Below are 14,304 nucleotides of genomic sequence, written 5' to 3'. Positions count from 1 at the left end.
ACACATCCAAAAGATCATGGATAGGTTATAAACATCCAAATGCACATTCAAGTATGCAAGGTCTTAGAAGACCAAAATGGTTCCCCTTCAACCCATAAAACTTTCGGCCAAGGCTAACCAAACCGAGAGTTTCGTGTTTTTGTCCAAACAAAATAATTAATCTTCCATATGACTTAATTCTTCTAGATTACCACATGCATGTAAAGTTTAATCTTGATGAACCAAGGGGTAACCAAAAGCCAAAAAACTTTCTGCCATATGGTGAACCACACCATAAAACCCAAAAATTTTTATATCTAATGAAGCATGTATCCGTATAAGTGGCTCTTGATGCCATTGTTGGGTTTTAACAAGATTATCAAATTCATATAAACCCATTTAAAAGAAAAACGCAGCATACAATAATGTTTTAAATCTTGTTAGTTTGATTAATATAAAACCGATTTTATATAGATTAAACACAATGCCCGGAACCATATACGAAACACGTGCTATCAAAACAACCATAGGGTGTTTGAGCATACTACCTTTCAAGATGAAACATGAAGAAGAGAATGATCTTGAATGGCTAGTCTTTAAAGGAGAAGATCCTCAAGCTTGTATACCCACAAGCCAATAAAAAACACCCTTGAATTTCTAGAATTTACACATTTGAAAACTCCTTCTTGTTCCACCTTAACTTGGCCGAAATTGATAAAAAAAAAAGAAAGACGGAGTTTACTTGCAAAATTGTGTTGTGTAAGAGGGAGAGAAAAAGATGCAACCAATGCACTCTTTTCTTGGCCAACCAAATCTCATGCATGTTCTTGAAAGAGTCATTTAATAAATAGAAGAGAGAGAAAGGTATCCCCTTCAAAATATTCAAACACTTTCAAATTAATTACTTGTGTTATATTTGCTACATAATAAAATGTAACATAACATATTGTAAGTAGCATGTATCATGTTATTTAACCAACTTAAATAACATTATATAATATCTTCTCGCATAATATAAATTATCCATATAATTTATTTACCACACAAGTGCAAATATTTAGAAGCCCATTTTCTAAATGTTTTAAGTGTTGATATTTATTTATTAGATCATATCTTAAAATGAATATCGTGGGTGTTTGTCTAGCTTGTTATTAGGTATGACCCGACTTGGATCATAACGTACTAGCCACATCAACTCCAAAATGTGTCTTGGGAAGAACGATTCCAACAGTAAATATTTAAACTCCTTCTCAAAAGAGCGAACCTAGATAAGTTAATAAAATTTGATAACTATGTACAAATGCACAAAATTCACTACTGACTTGATCAAAAAATGTCAGTCATACATTGTTCCTCCCTTGCGTGCGTCTTAATGCTAATAAGAAATGGACCCCAGGGGATACAATGTCTGCAAGCCGACAGATGAAATTGTGCATACTCATCCTTGGTAAAAGAAGCTTAGGGTATTGCTTGAAAATTGTTTCTATGATTGCCAAATTATAAATTTATAAAAAGTTTTAATCTGCCGATTCTAAGGTTTAAGTCAAGTTGGGGTGACATGGTATAACTCGAATCAAGCATATATCAAGATTAGAATCTAATCATGTTCTAATATTATGTGCTTGATTGAACCTTAATTGTATCACTAATGTCTCTGAATCTTTTTTATTAAAAGTTTAAGTGGACAACAACACCAATGACTAGGCTTAACAACACATATAATAAAGCCAAAATATAAAACCGTTATGGAAGAACGGATTGATAAATATGATTCCTTGATCAACTCACAAAAATATGTTTCTTTTTTCGATTACATCTATTAGTTCATAAACCAAAAAGATCTTATATTTCTGATTTACTTTCGATTTTGGTGAATGGTGATTCGGGTCTGGATATCCGAGAATCGGAATCGGGTGGATGTTTTTGACACATTTTCAAAATCTAGGATTTAAATGTTTAAATGAATTGGTCAAGGTCATTAATTTGGACTTGATTAAGTTCGTAAATGTGAAATTGGGTGATTAAAATCAAGATAGTTTCAAAATTTTAAAAGAATTCATCAAGATTATTAATTTGGACTTGATCGGGATCGTATGTATGAAATTCGTCAAAATTTAATCATTGGAAATAGAAAACATATAAGCAATTGAATAATACGGCGTATAAGTCTGATAGGCTTATACGGCGTATAAGTCAACTACTTATATGGAGCGTATAAGTGTCACATCTAAATAGCTGGTTATACGCTGCAAACCTTTATTTTCAATTTATCCGCTGCTTCTAGAGAACATACACGCTGCTCTCTAATCTTTATCATTTGTCCGAATAAAGTGTTTTTCTTGAAATATGTGATTCCTTGTGGTTGATCCTCATAACACTTGAGATTATAAAGGTATAAACATGTTCTTAAATGTCAGATCTATTTGGGTTTATTATCGATGACAGTATAGTATTCACTTGGACCTAATTGGACTTGATTATGAACTGTGGACATAGGGTTTCTGTTCGTATATGTTTATCGATGGTGTTCCGAACCTAATGGTCTATATTGATTTGATTATCATTGCTTAGTTTAAAGATTGTTCTTGACCTTGGTTTATTGTTTGGACGTATAAGATTTTGAACTTATACGGTGTATAAGTTTTCTAGACTACTACGGCGTAAAAGCTCTATAATCGTATACGTTGAATCACTACATGAAGACTTATACGTGTTTACACACTATATTGAACTTAAACGTGGTTTTGGACTTATACGTTGAACACTTACACGTTGAGATGAACATATACGCTGATATGTCTTATCAATTTATTAAAACTTATACGTGTACATTTGTTTGAGCTTATACGTTTACAAGACTTATCCATTCATACATATATGTGCACACACATACATTTTCAAATATTTAAGTTTTAAATCTTAATAACATGTTATCTTGTTTGTTTGTTTGTTTGTTTGTTTGTTTGTGTATGTGCAGATGGTGAAAATTAAAGATTTCGATGCAAATCATAATATATGTGCTTTCTTAGACGGATCGGATGAAAAGATGGAACCCTTTCGTGTGATATTACCATACTTTGAAAGATAGGGGATCTTTAAAGCAATTACGGCAAACACGCTAACAATCAAGAAGCTTGTTGAATAATTTTGGAACAATGCCTAGCTAGATGGAGAGTGTATAAAGTCAATGGTAAAGAAAAAGGATATAATTATATCTGAGCAGGTGATAAGGGATGTATTAGAATTGGGTGATGAATCTAGTGATCCTACTGCATTGGACGAGAGGATGGTGAAAGGTTATTTGCTGAGAGTGGGTTACAAGAATGACTTGGATAGAGGTTTCTTGAAGACTAGTTTGTCAAGGCCTTACAAGTTCTTGGTGCACGTGATTGTACATTGTTTTGGACATCGAAAGAGTGATTATGAAGAGATACTTGATTATCAAATGTGCATGATAACAACTTTACGCTTTAACCTAAAATATAACTTTTCTAAAGTTATATTCGAGCATATGAAGCTATACTTCAATAACAAGTAGCTGATGTACTCGAGGTTTCTGCAGCTGATTATTGATCATCAATTTCCAAATATTGATAAGTCGAGTGAGGAAATAAAATTTGAACACATGTTTGTTACTGGATGTGCTAAATTTAAATCTTACAGACATAAATCTGAAGATGAAATTCCTATGTTTCGTTATTTATTTTGGCATTTATTGAGTCCTGATTATGTTGCTCCTTCGAATAATCAGTGGAGGAAAGGAGGAAAGAGGATGGTGATTCGGATAGGGAGAACGAGAATGTCCGAATGCAGAGTTATGTGCCTTTGGGTGGAAAATGGTTTGTTAAATCTGGAAATGATGAAGCTGGAAGTTCAAAGAAGACAAAGAGGAAAAGAAAACTTGTGATTAAAACTAAAGATGTTACTCCTGCTCCTATTCCTGATCTGGTTACTGCTCCACAACAACAACCAACAGTTGAATCAGTTTTTGTACCAAATGATGAAACAAATAAAGAAGAAACTGAGTCTGACTCTGAGACTCGTAGGGAAATTTGAGGTGATCCTCGATCTATGCATGATATTCGAAAGGAGAGGCGAACAAAGAAGATATTTGATGATGATTAAACATATGTTCCTAAATTTGAACCTAGCAAGCCTAAGAATAGGAGAGTAAAGCACATGGTAAAAAGATCGGTGATTGATTTATGCTTGGTTGATGAACCTGGGGATGTTGAAGTTAATCAAGAAGCATCAGTTGAAAAAACTCCAGAGGTTGCCAAAACATCTGAAGCTGAAAAGACACTTGTTTTTGAGATGGACTTGGATGATGCTATTAACAAGTTGATGAAAACTCCAACGGCTCAAAAAGTTGCTTCAAAAACAATTCCAATCATTAATAAGCCTGTGTCAAGATTCACTAAAAGTAGGTCCTAAAGTATCTTAACAATGTTTCTCTGATATATATATATTTGCAATTAGATGGATCAACAAGAGAAGATTTTGATTAGTTGAAAGATAAAGTTACCAATCAAGAGGTTAAAATTACAAGTATTGTCGAAGAAAATGATTGTTTGAAGGCTGATAATGCTGAGATGAAAAAGAGGATGAAGGAGAGTGAACGCAAAAAGGAAGTTGGCAGGTGATTTACTTGTTGAACATATGAAATACATTGATATCATCGAGCATAAATTGGGTATTCGTGTTAACTCAAAGGTTGACATAGGTGAAGCCGGTAACACCATGTATGAAAGAGTATATGGTGGTGATAATGGTGTGGCTGAAGCATTTTTTCGTGTTGATCATGATATCGAAAGTGCTGATGAGAAAGGAAAGTCTAAAATTGAAGAACCTATTATTGTTGATGAAGTTGTAGAAGTTTCTATGCAAGATGGTGAATCTAGTCATGCTGATATACAGGTCACTGAACCTGTGATTGATCTTGTGATTGTACAATCTGTTAAACAGAAAAATGTTCAAGTTGCTGATGAAGTAAAGGTTGTAGAGGAGGAAGAAGAAGAAAAAGAAGACGAGGAGATGGTAGACTTTAGGATTTCTGATGATTATCAGGATTTAGATGATGATGATACACCACAAGGCGGTGCGGGTGCGGTTGCTAGTAAGTCTGATAAGAAGTTTGATTCTGTTGGTGGCGATGTTCAACAAAATGTTCACCAACCGATAAGACTTTGGAGGAACAAAAAGATTTGATTACTTCAAACTTCCATGTTTTGAATATGGTGGATGATCTAGAAGAGGGGGAGATTCCTGTCGACAAGTCTGAATCGGCAAAGATGTTAGAGGTCCTGTGGAAATTAATTTTGAGAAGGATATTCCTGAATCAGAAATTCAGGAAGACTGGTTGAAAACTAATGTTAAATTTATTGATAAACCAGAAGTTATAAAGTATGTTGGTGAGAACAAAGAGTTTGCTGCTTCCGATGAAGTGTTCGATGAGGAAATAGAGTTGGAACCGAATCCGAATAAACAATCAAAGCAGTTTAGTAAAGATAAAATGAAGGATTGGTTTCCAGATCGTGTTGAGGTTCCTAAACAAGTTTACCTGAATTCTGTGAAGTGTTATAAGAAAACTCATAAGGATGTTGCTTTAGGAAAGTGTTTGAGTATTACTCATCTAAGTAAGATTTGAAAGATCGGGATGCGTTAACTATTCAAAGTACAATTCTTCAATAGTTTATTGGAGATGAAGAGTTTTATGTGGTTTGATGCATATGATATATGTAGGCATTATGATCTTTTGAATAAACCAAATAGTAGCCCAGTGAAAGAGATTTGGGAGTTTATGGTTAATGACGCAAAACATGGTTTTAAGAAATGGACACCTCAGTTGACTAAGGTGTTGAAATTAAGAAATATTAAGAATCCAGAAGGTTAGTTGATAAGGACGTTGAGGTATACAAGGCCATATTTGCTTCGCATAATACCGTTGTACCCAATGAATTGGATTTTCATCCTTACTTCCTTTGTTGGTCTTATTTGGCGTTGAGTGGTGAAGCGAGCATATATTTGGATCGTGGGAATGAAAAATACGATGTGATTCGAGTGTATGATCCAATGTGGCTGGGAAACTGTTCTTCGAAAGATATTGAGATATTTTGTGGGAACATGATACAATGTAATGACAAGAAAGTGAAGACACAAGCCAACTAGTTTCAAAAAGTTATGGACTTATGCTTTAATAAAAAAATTCCATTCTGGAAGGGCTTGGGAAATAAACTAGAGGGCTGTTAGTGAAGAACAAGAAAGAGTGGAAGCTGAGTTAGAAGCTAAATGTCAGGATGGAGTTACTGAGGCTTCGTGGAATAGATTTCAACATATGCCAATTGTAGTATCTCATCCAACTTCACAACAAGGTTCGACTGAGCCATCTTTTGAAGAAGTTACAAGGAAAGATTATCAGAAAAGAGTTTTTGGTATGGATTGAAGACCAAGGAATATCCAAAGGGGAGTTTGTTAGAGCATTAATGTCTAATGCTAGGTCTTAGGGGATCATTATGTCATATTTGTATTGTAAAGGGATTAAAATTTCAAGTTTGTTAAGTTGTAAGAAACGTATAAGTCAGATCCAACGTATAAGACTTATATGGAGCGCATTAGTCTTATATGCTGACATTATACTTTTACGTTTCACAGTGTGTATAAATAGGCTTACATGTTAATATTTTGTAACAATTTTTGGAAATTCTCTGATAAGTTGTACTTTCATTGTTATATCAATATATTGAAGCTTATGAGTGATTGAGTTGTTATTCCTTTATGATATTACTCTGCGATGTCGTATAGTATAACAAATACATTTTATCGATCTTAATCATAACGTTTACATGTAGATAATGTTTTGCATGATATGGATCATGTTCTTTCAATTGGGGTCCGGTCCCTTATTCCTCGAGTATTACTAGGGCTCGGTCCCTTTCTACCTCGGATATTATTAGGTTCCGGTCCTTTCTTCCTCGGGTATTATTAAGGCTCGGTCCATTTGTTCAGTGCAACCTTACCATGCCTTTTTTATATTTATTTATAAACTTTCAAACATACTCGCAATCTTTCATATAACATACATATATCGTTCATGCATCATATATATATATATATTTATATATAAATATATATATAATCCCATTTTCTAACGATCACCTCTCATAACTTCAATAACTTTCACATAAATCATATAAGGCACACACTTACCACTTAAGGTAAATGTATTAACTAATTACATCGAGTATGCACACGACCCCGAAAACATAACAAGGAAAGGGGGCTAGAAATCACATGTAAGTGATTCTTTTCTGAATTTAAGGTTATACCGTTCTTGAGCTGTGCATGACTAAGTGTGTATTAATTAACAAGCACCACTTAGCTACTCCTACTCATATCACTTATCTTTAGTTTGTATATCATTTCAATCGCTTACGTACGTATACGTTGTATATCATTCGTTTATTTTGGAAATCACTTTAAGCGTTTATTTCCTTATTGGTGTGTAAGTCTCTTCAAAGGATAAGTCGTCCCCAGTGTATAAGTCATACATATGCGTCCATACATATACACCATACCTATACATATCGGCACACATGCATACATACACGCTATATACATATAGGTGGTATACAAATACATTAATGGTGTACGCATACATATGCGCTACATACATACACGTTACATACATATACGGGCACAAATACATACATACACGCTACATACATATATGGGCATGCATACATACACGACATTACATGTACGTATACAGCACATACATATACGTTTTACATATACTTATACGGCTTACACATATACGCCCATACATATACTTATACGCCGTAACTTTCTGTTCATGTTTCCGTTTCACGTTTTAAGGGTTTTCTTCGATTCTGGCGCCGTTAGCTGCCGTTAACCACCATAGTTTGTCGGGTTTAGATCTTTTATGACCTAGGTAGCTTCAAGGTGTCCTGATCTGAGCTAAGGAGGCCCTTAAGATAGTTTTTGGTTGATTAAACACCCTGTTAAAGCTAGATCTAGATTCAAATGGCTCATTCGCCATCACGTGGCTGCGGTGTCGGGCTCTCGAATGTTGTGCCAGGTGAGACATACGATTTCTACCAAGTTACATGAGAAATCGACTTCGTTTACCCGCCCTTTTCATTAATCGAACACTACTCATTTTACCCAGATCTAACCAACTAACCCGTTCACTCTCAAGTTCATTACTTTATCAATAATCATGGCCAGTTCTATCATCCTACCAATTTTCATGGAAATCCGTACTCGAATAGACCAAAACCATATCAAACGAACTCAGAATTGAATGATTCAAGTGACTAGGGAACCGTATTGCCCCGATTTACAAACTCATAAACTCTCACTCGTCGGAAGATGCCGCTACAGTTGCCAGAAAAGCTGAACAGTGGCCAGAAAATTCCATTTTTAGCTGTTACGATTTTGCTGATACAAACCGGACTTCCAGACCTCTGATCGAAGATCTGATCGGTGCAAATCTTCATTTTTATGCCATGAAAACTCTAATAAAAATTTGACACCGATCCGACAGTTAGATCTCCAGGAATTGCTGTGTCTATGTGGGCTATTTTCTCAAAAACGGGAATTGGAGAAGTGTGTTTTTTCTTGAGGTGTGGAGGCAGGGATGGTTATGAATGAGATGGTGGCTATATTTATAGGAAGAGCTTAGAGTTTCATGTTTAACTATTCATCTAATGACACTAATTCCCCTCCTACTTTAGATAATTGCATTCATCTTATATAATTTATTAAAACCCAATTCCTTTAAAATATTAATCAAAATTTGGGATGCTACAAGATTGTGACATCCCACATCGGTTGGGAATTAAAACTAAGCCTTCTTTATAAGGAGGTGGATGGATACCTTCTCCATCATAACGCGTTTTGGGCACCTAATGGTAGTGGACGAGAGAATAATTCCATAGTTAAGCGTGCTCAGGTGGGAGTAGTATGAGGATGGGTGACCACATGGGCAACCTAAAGCAAATCCGTGAGGCGATGGTGGTACGTCCCAACCAAAGTGGACAATATTATGGTGCGGTGGTAGTTGGGCTGTTACAGATGATATTAGAGCCAAGGCCAGACAGGTGGTGCAGGTCCCGCGAGGACGCTAGACCCCTAAGGGGGGGGGGGTGGATTGTGACATCCCACATCGGTTGGAAGGAGAACTAAGCCTTCTTTATATGGAGGTGGATACTTTCCCTATCATAATGCGTTTTTAGGCGCTTAATGGTAGTGGATGAGAGGAGAATTCCACAGTTAAGCGTGCTCAGGTGGGAGTAGTATCAGGATGGGTGACCACCTGTGCAACCAAAAGCAAATCCGTGAGGTGATGGTGGCATGTCCCGGCCAAAGCGGACAATATTATGGTGTGGTGGTAGCTGGGCTGTTACATTCTAATTCCATACCTACTTTATTAAGTGAAGTGAAACCAACTGACACAACCGTTTCCAAAATTACTCAATTCACTTACCAAACATCATCAACATTGCCACCTCTCTCCAATATTTTTCCTACTTTTAGTCTATCATCATCCCAAAAAAACTAACAACGAACTTTTAAACAACCACAATCAAGCTACCAATATCAAGCACCGTCTTTTATGCAATTTTTGAGAACCCACGATAATGGAAAGGAAAAGAGATAGGTTTTGAAAAGAGGGTTCGACGGCAGTTTTGGAAGGGACGCACGGATGGGTGGCACATAAAAAGGCAGTAGCTCCGTGGCTGTTTGGCACACAAATCAAGAAGCTATCACCATAATGACAAAAGGCTAATCTCGTTGTAACATCCTTCGGATGAACGGTTCATCAAGTTAAACGTTAAACTTTGTTTTATTCATGTTTGATTTTTTTTTGACACTGACAACGTTGTGCAAACAATTTGATGTATTGGTTATTTAAACTATTTGCATGTGTTAGTAATTCTTGATTTACAACTTTTTCGGTTGATGACAATAACTAGTAGCTTGTTGGGTGACATAGAGTAGGTCGATTCATACTAGTAGATAGGTTAATTTAATTATAAAAGATCAAATTGAATTATAAATGATCCGTTGAAAAATTTTTTTATTACCACCTAAATTAACAGACTTTCCAACACCATGTCTATGTGGTGTCCAATTAATTAAACGAGTTTTGTGTGAAACCTAGAACCTGAAACCTTGAGGAGGTTCCATTTTCTTTAAACTGTTTTTTAAATCAATCTTCTAATTTTACTTGAAATCCTTTGTCCGCCTTAGTTAGTTAAATGTAGTTATTAAACTCAAACAAAAAGTGTAATACTGACCACATGCTCATTGTGGATACGATACCCTACTTACTCTAACTATTTAGTTTAATTGGGTTTTTGAATGACTAAAACGACGGCCATCAAAATGGAGCCGTTGTCGGGGAGCTAGTGCGCTTAGTGTTGTGTTGCTTGTTTGATTAAAATTAAAATAAACATTAAAAAAACCAAAAATGTTTTTCTTTTTATTTCTTTTTGTTTATGTTCGGTATTACACTTGGTATTGTTTGCCTTTGCTTGTGTAGGAACTAATTTTAGCATTGGCACCATACGTGTAGTTCGGTTATGAGTTATCACATCAATGAAAGTTAGTCGGGCAGCACATCAAACCCATCATTCACACAACATGAATTTTCAGACTCTGACATACCACATCTTCAAACCCAAAAACAAATGATCCTTCAAAATAGACAATCACCACCTCAAAACCGACATGCCGGATACAGTGCAGATGAAGAGGATGGGTCGTTTGGTATTGCTCAGAGGAGAGTTGGAAATTGGGATGGAGATTTCAATGAAGATGGGTATTATGATTTGTTTAGGTATGAATACTTCAATGAGTTTGTGCTTTCATCGCCACAATTTAATCAAAGAGGTCAAAATCGTGTCAAGTTGGGTCGGCAAAGGTATAATGGTATTCAGCAGAACAATTATGGAGAACAAAAGGGACAGGATGCGTATGTGGATGGAGTGGGTAGGGAGAATCGGATAGCCCATGTGAGAGGAGTTTCCAGTCATTTTGCGTCAATAGCACCAAAGAACGCCTCATTATTCGTGCCACCACATCAGAATGCAAGATCTTTTAAGACACCAACTCAGAATTGCTATGAAGGAGGTCAAAGTAACTATCAAAGCAACTTGCAAAATCAAAGTAATAGGTAAACGGGTCAGCATGGGTCGTATGATAACTCCATCAATGTAAAATTGGATACAATTCTTCTATTAATGATGGATTTTCAGAAAGGCAACGAGATCAGAGATAAGGAAATCAAGGCATTGTCACAGCAGGTTGGACAATTAACTGAAGAAGTGACAATCATCAGAAGAGATCAAGGTAAGTTTTGTAGTGATACTCAAATATGTCCAGCTCACAAATCCTCTAACACTATTGTCCCCATAAATGAGGTAGGTACGCATCCTTTTTCTGAAATTTATGTTGTTGAAATTCATCCATCATAATGTATTTAGGGTGGGGTGAATGATGTAATTGAGTTTAAGGGTGATAGTGAACATTATTAGGAAGTTAAAAGTTTTACAAAGTCTAATAATTATTCAAATAACATGTTTTCTGAAATTATTAATTTGAATGTGAAAGGTCCATTTTCAATGGCTTTACTTGCACCAAAAAAATTAACTAAACGGGAACAACCTAAGAGTGAAGGTGGGAAACTTTTGAAAAGGTGAAAATAAATAAACCGTTTCTTGAACAAATTAAAGAGAGTTTGGATCATGTAAACAGGCGATCCGATCCGATCCGGCTTATTACATACAAACTAAATAAACGTAAAAATAAACAACTAAAATATACTACATGCAATCAAAGGTAAAGTTTATGGAACCGGTTGTTCAACATGTTCAACAACCACCAGTTGTTCAAAAACAAGCTCCTCCACAAGAGCAACAATTTCAGCAACAAATGCCCCCACCACCACTTCAACAATTTTCACCGCAAAGCCCCATGCAAAGGTAAATGGGCCAAACAAGAGTACCTATGTAACACCCCGTAACCGCAATGGAAACGTAAACGGGATGCGACAGACACCTCTGATATCAACCACATTGTTTATAATGAAAACCGAATGCATTAATATACTTCAAAAATTACATTATCTCGTCTTTCATTACCGTCTAGGTGATACACACATCATACAATACGGTTCATAATTCTATCTGATATAATGTATCCTAACGTCCAGCACGCAAACCTTACACACATCAAGCACTTAGCACGTAATCAATCACTTTATCTTAGTTGTACCTGAAAAGCATGTGAGAAAACGGGTCAACTACGAATAGTTGGTGAGTTTCACAATTTTAGTAAACCATGATAAATCCATATCATAATATAATATTATCTGGGGACACTGTTAACCCATAAACACCTTTAATAACCTCTGGGGACACTGTTAACCCAGAACACTTCCAATAACCTCTGGGGACACTGTTAACCCAGAACACATCCAATAACCTCTGGGGACACTGTTAACCCAGAACACTGTTGCGGGACCTTACAATATTAACAACTCAGACAATTACCATTTTAATACATTACCGTACGATTCCCGTACAATAAACATTATATAAATACATTCATTTCCATACGATCAGCATGTACTTAAACATTTTGATAGAAACATGCTTTCCGCCCCGGGAAAATATTTAAAACATTTCAGTAAAAAAAAGGGGCTCGTGAAAACTCACCTTAGCACATGCAAGCAGGTAACGACAATCATTATCAATTAACACGTCCAATCTGTAATATGATCCCTACGATCGTTATTATACAATTATTGTTTATATAATCTTTAACCTTATCAATCGGTACATCCGGGGGCAATGTTAACCCAGAAATACTTCTCCGGACTCAGATTGTGATGTCGTTTAGAGTTCCATGGTCACAATTTCAATTAGTCGTTTTCTCGTTTTGCGTGCCTAGCACGAATATCCGTTTTATGTTTCAAAAATGAGTTTGGTCACACACGACCCGAATATAGTGGTTGTCTGATAATTTAATTCAAAATGTGAAATTATAGCTCGGTTTAGACGTCCCGATTGGCCGCGGGACTCGTTTCCGTCTTTGGCGTACCGGAAACCGTTAAAATCGGTTTAAAATACCCAAATCATCCGACTTATTTTCGGATGATTCATTTTTACTTGTTTAACTCAATTATAAGAAAATAGTCCATTTTTAAGGTTTTTATACACCAGTCAGCTCGCTTAAGCGAACTTCACCGGTTTACGCGTTTTAACTTTAAAAGTTTGATAATTAGCACGATTAATTATCCGTTTACTCTCGGATCTTGAAATTTTGCAAAAATTACTTTTTAATAGTGGGGAATTTTATAAAAATATTTCCAGAATTAATTCTTATATTTAAAATTTATTTATCTATTTTTAAACACCATTTAAACACTAAATATGTCGTAAATACCAAACGACTTTAGAAAAATTCCAAATTTTTCCTGGATGTCCCCTGCCATCCACATAGTCCCCTGTAATTTTTCCAAAACCAAAATCTTCTTTTACATGCCCTTTTTCCAAAACCGAGCTAGAAATCCCTAGAACTCGTTTAACCGAAAAGCCTACTTAGACTTCTCCAACGGACCTCAAATTTTGTGTGTGACTTATACATGATATAAAAAGCGTATCTGAAATTTTCCAGAATTGTTCATGATATTTAACTATTTTTCACCAGTTTTGGCCAAAACCGAGCATTAAATTCACTAAATATTCATCCTTTATCCAAAAATTACCAAAAATTCACAGAACTCATCTTTTCATGTGTTTAACACCTCTGTAAAATTTCATGACCTAACTCTAAAGCATCAACAATCTGTCCATATTCCCAAAACCGAACATAACCGAATATACTTTTCGTTTTCCACCACTACAAGCTACAAACTCATCTTTCCGCCTTATCTACCACTAAACACAGAGCCTACAAACAACGTACCACAATACCAAGCAAGTTACACTCACGATCAAGCCATTTCTTTCATGGTTACGGTTATGATACTAAAAACAAAGATTTAACCGTAAAAATTCGTTTTTGATTCGTTTAACTCATTTCTTGGACCAAGATCCCTTGTATAACCCGTATACATCACTTGATCATGCAAGAATCGGTTTTCATCTTTGGAACCTCATTTTCTTGCAAACAAACTCAAGAAACGAAGATGAAAACGTATATAATTCGATCTTACCTCGGTTTTTCTTGCTAGAATTGTCGGTTTTTGATTCAAGACCTTGAGAGAATTAAAGGTTTGTTGGATGGTGTTTGTAA

Source organism: Bidens hawaiensis, unplaced genomic scaffold, assembly GCF_021521415.1.
Source record: "Bidens hawaiensis isolate Kalapana, Puna unplaced genomic scaffold, B.hawaiensis_p1.1 tig00003288_1, whole genome shotgun sequence".
NCBI classification, from domain to species: Eukaryota; Viridiplantae; Streptophyta; class Magnoliopsida; order Asterales; family Asteraceae; genus Bidens; species Bidens hawaiensis.
The sequence above is the reverse complement of the archived record's forward strand: the minus strand, read 5'-3'. Positions refer to the sequence as shown.